This window comes from Leuciscus leuciscus (genome assembly GCF_965113295.1).
Source record: "Leuciscus leuciscus genome assembly, chromosome: 14".
Classification (NCBI taxonomy): Eukaryota; Metazoa; Chordata; class Actinopteri; order Cypriniformes; family Leuciscidae; genus Leuciscus; species Leuciscus leuciscus.
The window spans coordinates 23,929,474-23,947,363 of record NC_138738.1 but is presented as its reverse complement, the minus strand read 5'-3'; the positions used below and the strand labels follow the sequence as shown (position 1 = coordinate 23,947,363).

At 41.4% G+C, this 17,890-nt stretch overlaps 1 protein-coding gene and 1 long non-coding RNA gene across 12 annotated transcripts in view; one reads left to right on the top strand and one right to left on the bottom strand.

Annotated features, from left to right (window-relative positions):
* Positions 1 to 17,890, top strand: part of LOC309474430 (endonuclease V-like) — a 370,440-nt gene that overhangs the window by 64,769 nt on the left and 287,781 nt on the right. The gene's annotated exons all lie outside the window — the stretch shown is intronic.
* LOC309474473 overlaps positions 3,599 to 17,890 on the bottom strand; it is an 84,669-nt gene continuing 70,377 nt past the window's right edge. The window contains exon 4 of the long non-coding RNA XR_014197305.1: positions 3,599 to 4,777. This is a non-coding gene — a long non-coding RNA (uncharacterized lncRNA). The remainder of the gene's footprint in view (positions 4,778 to 17,890) is intronic.

Below are 17,890 nucleotides of genomic sequence, written 5' to 3'. Positions count from 1 at the left end.
CAATTATTCTCTTTTAGGGGTTAATTTAAAAATAATTTTTTTAAATCAAAAGTTAACATTATTTCTGTTAACATTATTTAATGCACAATGAATGAAGTGAACAAACATGACCAATCAAGTGTTTTGTATTAAATAACATTCACAAACATGAATTAATGTTGTAAAAATATATTGTTCACTCAATGTGTTATGTTAGATAACGCATTAAGTGATATTAATGAATGGTATCTTATTGTAGCATTACCAAACTATACAGGAGATAAAATATGTTTTATTTGACTTGACTATACTTTTATTTAATCCAAAACTGTATTCATATTTAACTTTAAAAGGGCTTTTTAAACCTGCTAAGAGTTATCCAGCCAAGAATAAGACTAGAACTGCTTTTCTGACGGACTGATATTAATGACGGCTTTTTATTTCTCATCTCCATAAATATATCTAGTAGTAAAGCTAATGCAAGGGCTAGAAATCAATTAATAGGCCTATGTCACACTTCCTCGTCGTCATGGAGAGCGCAGTTCGCACAAGCGTTTGTACTCCCGTGGCGTCTGTCGTTGCTATGCATCCGTGAACGCACATGGAAAAGCGAGCGCGCCGCTTCTATTATGAGCGCGCTTGCCGCGCGCCATTTGAAATAACGTATCTGCACGTGCAAAAACATCAGCACCACATCAGCAGCAGCACCGCCGATCGCCATCAGCGCTTTTATGAAGAGGACACAACTGCACGCGCATCAAGTACCGGGTTTGAGAAAACCTGGTACCGTGACGTTTAAAAAAAAATTAGTACCGACTTGGTACCGAAGTACCGGGTCTTTTGACAACACTAGGTCCCTGTAAAAAAAAAAAAAAAAAAAAAAATATATATATATATATATATACCCTGTGAACATACTGATATCAAGAGAAACTATAGGGCTGCACGATTTTGGGAATAGATTTTATATTTTTCTGGTTAAAATTTCTTTTTAAAATTCACAGAATACACACACAAATGTTTCCAATAATGTATAATGAACACCAGGTTTGTTGTGCCTTGTAGGCATAGGCTACGCGCAGTGCTGCATAAAATAATAATAACAATAGCCTAAGCAGCCTATAAATCTTCCAAATATTTCAGTAACAACTACGTTAGAGAAAAATATATTGATTATCATATGTTACTTCAAATGTTTCCATCCGTTATGATGATATGAAATGAGATTAGAGTAAAAACATGAAGCCTTTGTTTGGTGCGTTTTGCTTTTCAAACCCACAGCGCGCTCCAAAATATGAAGCATTCAAACGCAGAGCGCGCTCCAAAATATGATACATTCAAACGCAGAGCGCGCTCCAAAATATGATACATTCAAACGCAGAGCGCGCTCCAAAATATGATACATTCAAACACAGAGCGCTCTCCAAAATATGAAACATTCAACGCAGAGCGCGCTCCAAAATATGATACATGAAACGCACGGCGCGCTCCAAAATGTGAAACGTTATGGTTACCATATTATACATATCTACGTTTGAGCAGAGATCCACAAACACAGTATAGTAAACACAGGTCTAAATATTATAATATTCACCTTATATCTAGCAACAGTTCAACTGCAATGTGAAGTTTATGCAACAGAAAGCACACCCTGTTTATTTTCTTTATTTTACAAAAGCACAATGTTTTGATTTGATTGTAAGTGGACACATTTCTTTTTTCTGTATGACCATAAATGACGGAGTAATTTAAGTTTATTGTGCTACTATGTGAAAAAAAATCCAGCAAAATGCTCATAATATGAAACATGAAACATAATATTCAACATAGTATACACTCATACTAGCCTACTTTTATCATGCTGTGTTTTATTATAGAATATAAAAACATCCTCGTGTCGAACATGTACATTTAGCACTGAAAGGTTTCCTACCGGTCTAGTTCACATTTCAACATGTTTCTGTCTATATATAGATACATATACATGTACGATATTAGGCTTAGTTCATGTTTTTACTCCAATCTCATTTCATAACATACATTTTAATCTGGCACCACCAGTTTAACATCTTACCTTAAAAATCGTCTCATCTTCAAATCGCGTTCTTCTAATTCTTCTGAGGTAAATCCAAGTGAAACAGCACAGCACAGCACAGCACAGCACAGCACAAACACAGTCTTCCAAACTCGATGAAAAGCAGAGGAGTAAGTTACCGAAGTCTCTGATTCTTTGTTTTGAGGTAATGAGGGCGTTTACAGGTCTGCGTTGGTCCGCGTGGATCATTTGCATGTCAATCGCTCTTGCGCGCGGGCGTGGTCACATTAGAGTTAATTAGGACGCGTTTGAGAAACTGTACATGCCGCTGCTTTCATACGGATTACTTAAACAGAGAATATTTGTTTTTTAAATAATTTACATAACTTTAAAAATAGAGACGCCAAGCGTTGTATAGACATGCGTTTCAAGTCTAAGTGACAAACATTCGCTGAGTTACAGGTCATTGTCACATTTCAGAATGAGTTTCACATTGAGAGAGAAGGCAGAATGCGCATCATGTTTATTTTCTTTGTTTTACGAAAAACACAACATTTTGTTTTTATTATGAGTGTACACAAATAAAAGAAGACATTTAACAGTTTTTATTGATGTACAATACAAGCATGTCAGATCAAAATCAACAGAGTATTTTGAGTCTCTTTTGCACTGATCTGAAAAAAAAAACGAGCCTATCGCGCCGTCCTCAGGGGGTTAAAGGGATAGTTCACTTTGAAATTAATTTTTGGTATGTTTTAGCTTACCTCAAGGGCATCCAAGATGTTGGTGTCTTTTTTTCCGCAGTAGTTTCAATTTTGATATTTTTAGGTCAAACCGTTCTTGTCTGTCAGTCATATAATGCAGGTCTATGGTCACCACCTCAAAGAGCATGCACAGAGTCCAAATTAAAACAATTCCCCATCGTCCAAATTAAACAATTCCCCATCGTAAGTACACATTGATGGCCTAAGACACGAAACGAGCGGTTTGTGTGAGAAAACGAACAGTATTTATATCGTTTTTACCTCTTATACACAGCCATGTCCGAGTGATCTGATCTGACGTGTACGCAGACTGGTGCATAGATATATACACTAGATGTCGCCTTAAAGACATTCGTTCCAATGAACTGCCATAGACAAGGCGACATCTAGTGTGTATATATCTATGCACCAGTCTGCGTACACGTCAGATCAGATCACTCGGACATGGCTGTGTATAAGAGGTAAAAACGATATAAATACTGTTCGTTTTCTCACACAAACCGCTCGTTTCGTGTCTTAGGCCATCAATGTGTACATACGATGGGGAATTGTTTAATTTGGACGACAGGGAATTGTTTTAATTTGGACTCTGTGCATGCTCTTTGAGGTGGTGACCATAGACCTGCATTATATGACTGACAGACAAGAACGGTTTGACCTAAAAATATCAAAATTGAAACTACTGCGGAAAAAAAGACACCTACATCTTGGATGCCCTTGAGGTAAGCTAAAACGTACCAAAAATTAATTTCAAAGTGAACTATCCCTTTAAGTACTGCGGAGCTAAACCATTTAGTGCTTTGTAAGTAATCAGGAATATTTTAGAATGTATACGATGTTTAATAGGGAGCCAGTGCAGTGTTGACAGAACTGGGCTAATATGGTCAGACTTCCTGGTTCTGGTAAGAACTCTAGCTGCTGTGTTTTGGACCAGCTGTAATTTGTTTATTAAGCGTGCAGGGCAACCACCCATAATAGCATTTCAATAATCTAGCCTTGATGTCATGAACGCATGGACTAATTGTTCCACATTTGTCAATGAGAGCATATGACGTAATTTAGATATATTTTTAAGTTGAAAAAATGCGGTTTTACAGATACTAGACATGTGACTTTCAAATGAAAGATTGGTATCAAAGAGCACACCCAGGTTCATTACCGACGACGAAGACTTGACAGAGCAGCCATCAAGTGTTAGACAGTGTTCTAGATTATTACGTGAGGACGTTTTTTGTCCAATAATTAGAATCTCTGTTTTTTCAGAATTAAGTAGTAGGAAATTACTAGTCATCCAATTTTTTTATATCACCTATGCATTCCGTTAATTTTGTGAATTGGTAGTTTTCGTCTGGGCGTGAAGAAATATAGAGCTGAGTATCATCAGCATAACAGTGAAAACTAATTCCATGCTTCCTAATGATATCTCCCAAGGGTAGCATGTACAGAGTGAAAAGCAACGGTCCTAGTACTGAGCCTTTTGGTACGCCATACTGAACTTGTGATTGATGAGACATCTCTTCATTTACTGCTACAAACTGATAACGGATAACGGATAACTGATAACCATGTTAATGCAATTCCACTAATGCCAACATCATTTTCAAGTCTATTTAAAAGAATTTTGTGGTCAATAGTATCAAATGCAGCACTAAGATCGAGTAACACTAATAGAGAGATACAACCACGATCGGATGATAAGAGCTAATCATTTGTGACTCTGATGAGAGCAGTCTCAGTACTATGGTATGGTCTAAATCCTGACTGAAAATCCTCACAGATATAATTTCTTTCTAAAAAAGCAACATAGTTGTGAGGATACCGCCTTTTCTATTATCTTTGACAGAAAAGGTAGATTCGAGATCGGCCTGTAATTGACTAATTCTGTACGATCAAGTTGCGTTTTTTTAACAAGCGGTTTAATCATAGCCAGCTTAAACGTTTTTGGAACGTATCCTAATGACAAAGATGAATTAATGATATTAAAAAGAGGATCTATGACCTCTGGAGGCATCTCTTTCAGTAGCTTAGTTTGTATAGGGTCTAACATACATGTTGTCGATTTAGATCAGTGGTTCTCAAAGTGTGGTACGCGTACCACTAGTGGTACGCAGGCTCTGTCTAGTGGTACTCAGAGGAATCACTGAATTTCGCACGCAAGATCAAACCGGTGTGATCTTTTACTGTCTATTTTGTGATCAGTCTTGGCTGGTCCCTGGAGCGTACGATACGATTACACCGGTGTGAGTAGAACGGCCAGTGCATCCCGTGATCAACTGCTAAATTCAAATGTGCTTTCGCAGTTGGCTGGCGCTGAGCCACAGACGGACGCGCGCCACCCAGGCGCTGTCAAATATCACAATTATTCAGTGTTAAACCACATGATGTTAATTTTAGGTTTCAGACATTTAAATTCACATAACTATTAAAAAAACAACAATACATTTAGAATTTGTAAAATACACACTGATGTCTATGGAAGCGGAAATAATAATAATTCCCATTATAATTTGACGACACATTTGATTCATATCAAATTGTGTAAGTAACTTTAAAGTTAACTCTATTCTTTTCCCAGTTCACCGGCCACTTACTTTCATGTATTTCGGGAGAAGTGGATGAATTCACGTTCTGTAAATCCAACAGATCCGATTCTCTGAACAGTGGCACAAACTAACATGACGACGCATGTAAATAACCATAAGTTTGTTACAGAAGAGGTGACAAAAAAAAAAAAGGTATTTTATTTTGAAATTGTGTTGAGGTGGCTGACTTCCGGTTTTGAGCTGCGCGCTTTTGTTTTTCTTTTTGAACGCACGCTCTCTAGCTAGCGCAGTTTATAGCATATAGCAGCTTGTCATTCCAAATAGCAGCTACGGCACTTCGACACGGAGACCTGATAAACATTGATTTTCATGCTTGCAGCCCCTCCGAAGAGGCAAAAGGTGTGTTAATGTAAATCAGTTGAGCAATTTGTCTGTAAATATGTTCGTTTTTGCACAAATGTAAGACCATATGAATGTGAACAATGTTAGCTGATCAGTTATATCATTTGTATACATTTCAGCTCTTACGTTGGTGATATGGTGAACGGAGTAAAGTTTATAAAGGATTAAACATCATAAAACCATCAGTAAAAGTCTCATCCTTGTTCGGGGGGCATGCTACAGTAAGAGCTTCACCTCAGAGTGCTAACGTTACGTCGAGCGGCCCGTGAATTCAAAGGACAACGGCAACAGCACAGGCAGCGAGCTAACGTTACGACAACACGGAAAATGGACGACATTGAAGAGCAAACACGTAAGCTACAAACTGAAATCAATGAAACGAGAGCTTTATTACATCAAGGAGATACAGAGAGCAGGTCAAGGCAGGAATTAAAGGACGATATTGAACGCAAAGAAAAACAATTAGCTGAACTACATAAAATGGAGGCTGCGACCGAGTTATCATTACCCAGGCGTTCAGAGCGGCCTAGTGTGTTAACGGAGAAAATGCTAGTCTACCAAAAGGACGAACTGATTAAAAAGGACAAAAAACTGCTAAGTCTCTATGAACAATGGAAAGGGCTAATCAGAACATCCAGAGAAAGCCTAAAGACTGACTTATCAGAGCACGAGTTGTGTGAAATGGCCGATGACATTGAAAAGGGTCTGAACAACATGATGAAGGTGTACAATGAAATAAGGGAACGTACTATGCCATCTTCTGACACAAGACGCAAAATGGACTCTTGTGAAGCAGTAACTAGAGACATTATGAAAATACTTAATGAACGTATAACAGCAATAGATGGTGATTTTGAAGCAGATAGAGAAAGACAACGCCTTCATCAGCTACTGTCACACCAGTACGCCCGCTCCATCTACGGTACCGCCTCTCAGTCTAGTGTCGGTAAGCAGTCAGACACTTCAAGCATCGCAGCCAAAAGGATTGATGCAGCTGCGGAGTTGGCTGCAAAGGAAGCAGAATATAAAATTGTGCAGGAGGAAATTAAACAAAAGGAAAAAATGAAAGATATAGAATCTGAACTTGAGCGTTTAAAGGCAGAAAGGGAAATGCAAGCTGCTCGCGCAAAACTTGAGATCTACGACAGAGAAATGAACATGGATATGGACAATCCGCAAATTCAACCAAATAATATGCCTTTCTCTGTTGACCACCAATCTGTTAATGAAGCACCAGCTCTCTCTAGTGGCTTACCACCATTAATGCCACAAAACATGTCTATCCATATGTTAAATCCCACGGTGAACAATCCAAACCCTCAAATTGTCACTCAAGCACCTCCCACGGACATTTCCCAGTTGGCCCAAGCAATTCAAAACAGTATAACCATAAACAGAATCCCGGTGCCAATGCCCACAGTGTTCAGCGGAGATCCAATTAACTACATTGAATGGAAGGCTTCATTCTCTTCACTTGTGGACTGCAAAAGCATCTCACCTGCTGATAAGCTTCACTTGCTCAAAAGGTATGTCACAGGCCCAGCACAAAAATGTCTTGAGGGCATATTCTATCGCAGTGATGAAGAGGCATACAAGGATGCATGGCGAAAGCTTGACCAACGTTATGGACCACCCTTTGTTGTCCAGAGAGCTTTCAGAGACAAGCTGTCAAAATGGCCTAAAATAAGCTCAAAGGATGCGGAAGGATTAAGGACATTTTCAGACTTTCTAAATGCATGTCTCCAAGCCACACCATATGTAAAAGGTCTAGAAATACTAAGTGACTGTGAGGAAAATCAAAAGATGTTGCAGAAAGTTCCTGACTGGCTGGCAGCCCGTTGGAATCGACAGGTCACAGTTACACTTATGGATGGCAAGGATTTTCCCTCTTTCAAAGACTTTGCACAATTTGTGGCAGTCGAAGCAGAGATCGCATGCAACCCGGTCACTTCTTCATATGCTCTTCACTCATGCAGCTCATCCTACGAAAAAAGGACCACAAAGGACTTTAAACCAAACAGATCCTCACAAGTCTTCACAACGCAAACCACGGTACAAAACAACAAGGCAAGGACAAGCAACACAAAATTAAAGGTACCCTGCATGTTTTGCAAAGATGAAAAACACCAGTTGTCAAAGTGCCCTAACTTTTCAGATCAGCCCTTAGAAGAGAAGCGCACATATGTTAAGGACAATAAACTGTGCTATGGATGCTTAAAGGTGGGCCATAACGCCAAAGATTGTTGCCATCGCCACACTTGTGACATTTGCAAAGGAAGGCATCCCACTTGTCTGCACAATGACAATCACAAGGCATATGAAAGATCTCGCAGCTCTGGCAACACCGCTCCAAGCACTCCAAATGAAACCGCGACAGTCACAGCTCTCAACGTTACTAAAGTGGGTGAGTCAAGTAGCACATCCATGATTGTTCCTGTTTGGGTGTCTACAGTTCAGAGCCCGTCTAAAGAGCAGTTAGTTTATGCACTATTAGACACACAAAGTGACAGCACATTTGTCTGTGAAGAATTAAGCAACCAGCTACGCGCGGACACTCACCCTGTAAAGTTAAAATTAACTACCATGCTGGGTGTTCACTCTATTGTCAAGAGTAACAGAGTATCTGGTCTGCGTGTGAGAGGTTATGACTCAGACATTTGTATCGACCTACCCCTCTCATACACCAAAGACTTTATTCCAGTTAACTATGACAACATTCCCACTAGTGACACAGCAAAACAATGGCCCCACCTGACCGAAATTGTTGATAAGATACCACCTCTTCTGAGTTGTGATGTTGGACTTCTTATCGGATTTAACTGTCCCAGAACTTTAGCTCCAAGACAAGTTCTATTAGGAGAAGGTGAGGAGCCATATGCCATCCGCACTGACCTAGGGTGGAGTATCGTTGGAGGCTCCACACCAGCGCTCAATGAAACTCAGTCAAGTTTGTGTCATAGAATCACAATAAAGGAATTACCCCCTGTAACTCCCATGGACGTGATTAACGTGCTAGAGTTAGATTTTAAGGACACAAAGGCAAGCGACAAAACAGTCTCACAAGAGGATCTCATCTTTTTGGACAAGCTCAAGGAGGGAATAAGGAAAAACGAACAAGGACACTGTGAGATGCCACTACCATTCAGACAAAGGCCACACTTACCCAACAACCGAAAGCTTGCTGAAATCAGACTCGAACACTTAAAGCGAAAGTTCAACAAAGATGAAAAGTACAAAAGAGACTATATAACCTACATGAAAGACATTATTGAAAGGGGTGACGTCGAAGAAGTACACAATGAAGGGAAACAAGGTGAACAATGGTACCTTCCCCATCACGGGATTTATCACCCCAAAAAGCCCACTAAACTTCGTGTTGTATTCGATTGTTCCGCCAAACACAATGGTACAAGTCTAAACGATCATCTTCTCCAAGGGCCAGACCTGATTAACAATCTTACAGGCATCCTCCTACGGTTCAGACGACATCATATTGCTCTAATGTGCGATATAGAGAAGATGTTCCACCAGTTTCACGTCCAGCGGTGCGACAGAGGTTACCTGAGTTTTCTGTGGTGGAAAAACGGCAACACAGAGACACAGCCACGGGTATACAGAATGAAGGTACATCTTTTCGGTGCGACATCATCTCCAGGGTGTGCAAATTACGGTCTAAAGTATTTAGCTAAAGAACACTGTCACACACATCCTGTAGGATCTGAGTTCATGGAAAGGGACTTTTATGTGGACGACGGAGTCACAAGCACAGACACAGTTGAAAAGGCAATACAGCTCGCACAAGAGGCCACAGAGATATGCAAGCAAGGAGGGCTCCGTCTACACAAATTTATCTCAAATAGCCCTGCTGTTCTACAAAGCATCCCTCCGTCTGAATGTGCAGTAGAGACAAAAACAAAGGACTTAACATTCAAAGACATGCCACAAGAAAGGGCCTTAGGCATCCAATGGAACGTTGAAAGGGACTGCTTCAGATTTGACAACACTTTAAAAGACCAACCAGCAACACGTAGGGGCATCTTATCTACTGTTGCATCCATCTACGACCCCCTTGGCTTCCTGGCGCCATATGTGCTTCACGGAAAAAGGATCCTGCAGGAAATGTGTCATCAAGGTATCAACTGGGATGACTCTCTGCCAGAAGCACTGAGGCCAAGGTGGGAGAGCTGGCAACGTGACTTTGCCAACTTAGACAAGGTAAACATAACTCGTTGTTACTTTCCTGCTAGTTTTGGTGAGCTTAAAGAAATAGAGTTGCACCACTTTTCGGATGCGAGCACGAGTGGTTATGGACAATGCACCTATTTAAGAGCCAAAAACGTTAAAGAGGAGATTCACTGTTCGCTGGTAATAGCCAAAGCCCGTGTTTCTCCTACCAAGTTGACTACAATTCCCCGACTTGAGTTAACTGCAGCTGTAGTTTCAGTCTCAGTTAGTAACATGTTGCGAGATGAACTCTGCTACGCTCAAGTCAAAGAGTATTTCTGGACTGATTCGAAGGTAGTTTTGGGCTACGTAAACAATGAGGCGCGTCGTTTCCATACCTTTGTAGCGAATAGAGTCCAAAAGATTCGCCAAAGTACAAACCCTCAGCAATGGTTTTATGTGCCATCGGAAGAGAACCCAGCCGATAGTGCGTCTAGGGGTAAATCGGTCACTGAGCTTCTCTCATCCAACTGGTTCACCGGCCCCTCCTTTCTCTGGGAGAGGGACCTGCCCACAACACAAAGTGTAGAGCTGGAACCGTCCCTTGGAGATCCAGAAGTCAGAAGAACACAGACAATGTTAACCAAAGTTACAGTGACATTTAGCATTGCAGAAAGTTTGTCCAAGTTCTCGTCATGGTCCAAAGCAGTCAAAGCTGTAGCACGTCTCATAAGAAGGGCCAAGAAAGTCAAATCAAATGCACCGGCTACAGTGAGTGAACAAGAAAGTGCAGTGCATGTCATCATTCAGGATGTACAAAAACAAACATATGGAAAAGAGATAAAACTGTTAACCAAAGGCAACCAGCTTCCACATCACAACAAACTGTTCCACTTAGACATTTTCAGGGACACGGACGGTCTCATCAAGGTCGGAGGGAGACTTTCATCTATCAAGGACTCTTTCAAACACCCTATTGTGATTCCAAAGGAACATCATGTGACCAAACTCATAATAGCTCACTGTCATGACAAAGTAAAACACCAAGGAAAAGGATTCACCATTAACGAAATCAGATCCAGTGGCTACTGGATCCCAGGGATGAGCAGAACCGTTGCTTCTTTCGTCCGCCAGTGTGTCATCTGTCGCAGACTCCGCAAAGCTCCGGAAGGTCAGAGAATGAGCGATCTACCTGCAGAGCGCGTAGAGCCCTCTCCTCCCTTTACATATTGCGGCATGGACTGTTTTGGCCCTTTTGTAACCACAGAAGGCCGAAAACAACATAAACGGTATGGACTTTTATTCACTTGCTTTTGCTCTCGCGCCATTCACATTGAGCTATTAGAGGACTTATCCACTGACACTTTCATTAATGCATTAAGGTGTTTCATTGCTATCAGAGGTGCAATTCGCCAAATCCAATGTGATCAGGGAACAAACTTTGTTGGTGCAAAGAATGAGTTTAAGGCTGCCCTAAGTGAACTGGACACCCAAAGACTGAGTACTTATCTGTCCCAAAAACAGTGCGACTTTGTGATGAATGCACCACACTCCAGTCACGCAGGTGGAGTGTGGGAGCGTCAGATAAGAACTGTCAGGAGTGTATTGAATACTACTCTGTCCCTTGCGCATGGCAGACTTAATGATGCTTCATTAAGGACTTTATTCTATGAAGCGATGGCCATAGTCAATAGTCGCCCACTGACTGTAGACAACCTTAACAACCCTGACAGCTTGGAACCACTTACCCCCAACCACCTGCTCCACATGAAATCCAGCACAATACTACCTCCACCTGGTGCCTTCCCAAAGGAGGACCTCTATGGAGCAAAGAGATGGCGTCGTGTTCAGTTCTTGACTGAGCAGTTCTGGTGCCGGTGGAGGCGTGAGTATCTGCACAACATTATTGCTAGGCAGCGCTGGCACTCCCCAAAAAGAAATCTAAGAGTAGGTGATGTTGTGTTGGACATTGATGAACTGTCACCCAGAGGTGAATGGAGACTTGCCAGAGTCCTGGAGACTGTTACCGGAAAGGACGGTCTCGTGAGAAGAGTGAAAATCTCCTTTGGAGATAAGAGACTGAATAACAAAGGTCAACGCAGTAATAAGCTTTCTAGTGTAGAGCGTCCTGTGCAAAAGCTAATTCTGATATTAGAATGCTCATAAGTTGATTTAAGAGAAATGGTTATTTCATGTTGAAAATTCTTCGTTGTTGTTATCCTGATATAACAAACTCTCATAATTTGGTGGGAGTGTAAATAACCATAAGTTTGTTACAGAAGAGGTGACAAAAAAAAAAAAGGTATTTTATTTTGAAATTGTGTTGAGGTGGCTGACTTCCGGTTTTGAGCTGCGCGCTTTTGTTTTTCTTTTTGAACGCACGCTCTCTAGCTAGCGCAGTTTATAGCATATAGCAGCTTGTCATTCCAAATAGCAGCTACGGCACTTCGACACGGAGACCTGATAAACATTGATTTTCATGCTTGCAGCCCCTCCGAAGAGGCAAAAGGTGTGTTAATGTAAATCAGTTGAGCAATTTGTCTGTAAATATGTTCGTTTTTGCACAAATGTAAGACCATATGAATGTGAACAATGTTAGCTGATCAGTTATATCATTTGTATACATTTCAGCTCTTACGTTGGTGATATGGTGAACGGAGTAAAGTTTATAAAGGATTAAACATCATAAAACCATCAGTAAAAGTCTCATCCTTGTTCGGGGGGCATGCTACAACGCATATAGCTTAACTAACGCGATCGTTATAAAGGTGTTTAAACAACATAACACTTCCACTTGCATATATTTGACAATCGGAATATCAAATATTTCATGCCATAGCTAACAAATTTGTGAATATTTAGAATGAAAAAAATGAAATAAAAGCAGATCATTAGTCATTCAGCGCTATTGTGGCTGCGGTGTGTCACGTGACAAGCAATGACGCGTCACCATGGAAAAAATAAAGTGATCAGTTCTAAATAATGATCGCCTTGAAAAACTCACAGGGGTCAGCCAGAATATTTTAAATGTACGTTTAAAAATGTTAAATATCAATACACAGCCTGTGTTTTTTTTTATTTTTTTTTATTAAGTACAGTACTTTTTTTTACTTAATATTTTAAGTACAGTAAGCTACAGTTTTTATTTCACTTTTAGGTGCAATACATTTGAATTGAATCATTATTCAAGTTTTTTATTTACCTGTATGCAAGCAGCACAGTGCAGTGTTAATTAGGGCCCGAGCACCGATGGTGTGAGGACCCTCTTGGAATTGCTCTGTTTATTATTATTAGGGCCCAAGCCCTGAAAGGGCGAAGGCCCTATTGTTTTCGGTAGGATTATTAGGGCCCAAGCCCTGAAAGGGCGAAGGCCCTGTTGTTTTCGGTAGGATTATTTATTATTATTATTATTAGGGCCCAAGCCCTGAAAGGGCGAAGGCCCTATTGTTTCCGGTAGGATTATTTATTAGGGGTTCAAGCATGAAATGCTGAAACCCTATTGTAATTGTAAGGATTCGTAAAACGCATCGTGCAGGACAAACCGTAAGGCCTAGAGACGTGAAACCTGGCCAGATGGTAGGCCTCAATTTGGGGACAACCTATCAGAGTATGACCCCAATTGGCCCATAGGTGGCGCTACAGCAACCAAAAGTACTAAATCGCTCATAACTCTTAGACCGTTTGTCCCAGGATCAAGTGTCTTATATCGTTGGAATCCTTGGCTCAAGGCGGACAAGATGGCTATCTCCGATTTGGATGTAGGCAGGGGAAATTTTCTGCTATGTCGGATTTTGTCCAAAACCTACTTTTGCGAACTAGTCCCTGGTTTTTGGCCCGATCGGAACCAAACCAGTCTAGGGCAATTCTCTGGACTCTCTAGATCAATAATTATCGAAAAAAAGTTGAACTTTTGCATTTGGGTGGCTGTAACAGGGTCATTTAGAAAAGGGGCGTGGCAAAATACACTAAAAAGCCTATAAATCCCAAATGAAAACTCAGAACTTCACAAAAATTGATGAGCATATGTGTCAGAACATGGTGAGGAAGCATGCAGAGTTTCATGGAGATCGGACCATAGGTGGCGCTATAACTGGCAAAAAGCCTTCATTCTTATTAGGGGTTCAAGCATGAAATGCTGAAACCCTATTGTAATTGTAAGGATTCGTAAAACGCATCGTGCAGGACAAACCGTAAGGCCTAGAGACGTGAAACCTGGCCAGATGGTAGGCCTCAATTTGGGGACAACCTATCAGAGTATGACCCCAATTGGCCCATAGGTGGCGCTACAGCAACCAAAAGTACTAAATCGCTCATAACTCTTAGACCGTTTGTCCCAGGATCAAGTGTCTTATATCGTTGGAATCCTTGGCTCAAGGCGGACAAGATGGCTATCTCCGATTTGGATGTAGGCAGGGGAAATTTTCTGCTATGTCGGATTTTGTCCAAAACCTACTTTTGCGAACTAGTCCCTGGTTTTTGGCCCGATCGGAACCAAACCAGTCTAGGACAATTCTCTGGACTCTCTAGATCAATAATTATCGAAAAAAAGTTGAACTTTTGCATTTGGGTGGCTGTAACAGGGTCATTTAGAAAAGGGGCGTGGCAAAATACACTAAAAAGCCTATAAATCCCAAATGAAAACTCAGAACTTCACAAAAATTGATGAGCATATGTGTCAGAACATGGTGAGGAAGCATGCAGAGTTTCATGGAGATCGGACCATAGGTGGCGCTATAACTGGCAAAAAGCCTTCATTCTTATTAGGGGTTCAAGCATGAAATGCTGAAACCCTATTGTAATTGTAAGGATTCGTAAAACGCATCGTGCAGGACAAACCGTAAGGCCTAGAGACGTGAAACCTGGCCAGATGGTAGGCCTCAATTTGGGGACAACCTATCAGAGTATGACCCCAATTGGCCCATAGGTGGCGCTACAGCAACCAAAAGTACTAAATCGCTCATAACTCTTAGACCGTTTGTCCCAGGATCAAGTGTCTTATATCGTTGGAATCCTTGGCTCAAGGCGGACAAGATGGCTATCTCCGATTTGGATGTAGGCAGGGGAAATTTTCTGCTATGTCGGATTTTGTCCAAAACCTACTTTTGCGAACTAGTCCCTGGTTTTTGGCCCGATCGGAACCAAACCAGTCTAGGACAATTCTCTGGACTCTCTAGATCAATAATTATCGAAAAAAAGTTGAACTTTTGCATTTGGGTGGCTGTAACAGGGTCATTTAGAAAAGGGGCGTGGCAAAATACACTAAAAAGCCTATAAATCCCAAATGAAAACTCAGAACTTCACAAAAATTGATGAGCATATGTGTCAGAGTTTCATGGAGATCGGACCATAGGTGGCGCTATAACTGGCAAAAAGCCTTCATTCTTATTAGGGGTTCAAGCATGAAATGCTGAAACCCTATTGTAATTGTAAGGATTCGTAAAACGCATCGTGCAGGACAAACCGTAAGGCCTAGAGACGTGAAACCTGGCCAGATGGTAGGCCTCAATTTGGGGACAACCTATCAGAGTATGACCCCAATTGGCCCATAGGTGGCGCTACAGCAACCAAAAGTACTAAATCGCTCATAACTCTTAGACCGTTTGTCCCAGGATCAAGTGTCTTATATCGTTGGAATCCTTGGCTCAAGGCGGACAAGATGGCTATCTCCGATTTGGATGTAGGCAGGGGAAATTTTCTGCTATGTCGGATTTTGTCCAAAACCTACTTTTGCGAACTAGTCCCTGGTTTTTGGCCCGATCGGAACCAAACCAGTCTAGGACAATTCTCTGGACTCTCTAGATCAATAATTATCGAAAAAAAGTTGAACTTTTGCATTTGGGTGGCTGTAACAGGGTCATTTAGAAAAGGGGCGTGGCAAAATACACTAAAAAGCCTATAAATCCCAAATGAAAACTCAGAACTTCACAAAAATTGATGAGCATATGTGTCAGAACATGGTGAGGAAGCATGCAGAGTTTCATGGAGATCGGACCATAGGTGGCGCTATAACTGGCAAAAAGCCTTCATTCTTATTAGGGGTTCAAGCATGAAATGCTGAAACCCTATTGTAATTGTAAGGATTCGTAAAACGCATCGTGCAGGACAAACCGTAAGGCCTAGAGACGTGAAACCTGGCCAGATGGTAGGCCTCAATTTGGGGACAACCTATCAGAGTATGACCCCAATTGGCCCATAGGTGGCGCTACAGCAACCAAAAGTACTAAATCGCTCATAACTCTTAGACCGTTTGTCCCAGGATCAAGTGTCTTATATCGTTGGAATCCTTGGCTCAAGGCGGACAAGATGGCTATCTCCGATTTGGATGTAGGCAGGGGAAATTTTCTGCTATGTCGGATTTTGTCCAAAACCTACTTTTGCGAACTAGTCCCTGGTTTTTGGCACGATCGGAACCAAACCAGTCTAGGACAATTCTCTGGACTCTCTAGATCAATAATTATCGAAAAAAAGTTGAACTTTTGCATTTGGGTGGCTGTAACAGGGTCATTTAGAAAAGGGCCGTGGCAAAATACACTAAAAAGCCTATAAATCCCAAATGAAAACTCAGAACTTCACAAAAATTGATGAGCATATGTGTCAGAACATGGTGAGGAAGCATGCAGAGTTTCATGGAGATCGGACCATAGGTGGCGCTATAACTGGCAAAAAGCCTTCATTCTTATTAGGGGTTCAAGCATGAAATGCTGAAACCCTATTGTAATTGTAAGGATTCGTAAAACGCATCGTGCAGGACAAACCGTAAGGCCTAGAGACGTGAAACCTGGCCAGATGGTAGGCCTCAATTTGGGGACAACCTATCAGAGTATGACCCCAATTGGCCCATAGGTGGCGCTACAGCAACCAAAAGTACTAAATCGCTCATAACTCTTAGACCGTTTGTCCCAGGATCAAGTGTCTTATATCGTTGGAATCCTTGGCTCAAGGCGGACAAGATGGCTATCTCCGATTTGGATGTAGGCAGGGGAAATTTTCTGCTATGTCGGATTTTGTCCAAAACCTACTTTTGCGAACTAGTCCCTGGTTTTTGGCCCGATCGGAACCAAACCAGTCTAGGACAATTCTCTGGACTCTCTAGATCAATAATTATCGAAAAAAAGTTGAACTTTTGCATTTGGGTGGCTGTAACAGGGTCATTTAGAAAAGGGGCGTGGCAAAATACACTAAAAAGCCTATAAATCCCAAATGAAAACTCAGAACTTCACAAAAATTGATGAGCATATGTGTCAGAACATGGTGAGGAAGCATGCAGAGTTTCATGGAGATCGGACCATAGGTGGCGCTATAACTGGCAAAAAGCCTTCATTCTTATTAGGGGTTCAAGCATGAAATGCTGAAACCCTATTGTAATTGTAAGGATTCGTAAAACGCATCGTGCAGGACAAACCGTAAGGCCTAGAGACGTGAAACCTGGCCAGATGGTAGGCCTCAATTTGGGGACAACCTATCAGAGTATGACCCCAATTGGCCCATAGGTGGCGCTACAGCAACCAAAAGTACTAAATCGCTCATAACTCTTAGACCGTTTGTCCCAGGATCAAGTGTCTTATATCGTTGGAATCCTTGGCTCAAGGCGGACAAGATGGCTATCTCCGATTTGGATGTAGGCAGGGGAAATTTTCTGCTATGTCGGATTTTGTCCAAAACCTACTTTTGCGAACTAGTCCCTGGTTTTTGGCCCGATCGGAACCAAACCAGTCTAGGACAATTCTCTGGACTCTCTAGATCAATAATTATCGAAAAAAAGTTGAACTTTTGCATTTGGGTGGCTGTAACAGGGTCATTTAGAAAAGGGGCGTGGCAAAATACACTAAAAAGCCTATAAATCCCAAATGAAAACTCAGAACTTCACAAAAATTGATGAGCATATGTGTCAGAACATGGTGAGGAAGCATGCAGAGTTTCATGGAGATCGGACCATAGGTGGCGCTATAACTGGCAAAAAGCCTTCATTCTTATTAGGGGTTCAAGCATGAAATGCTGAAACC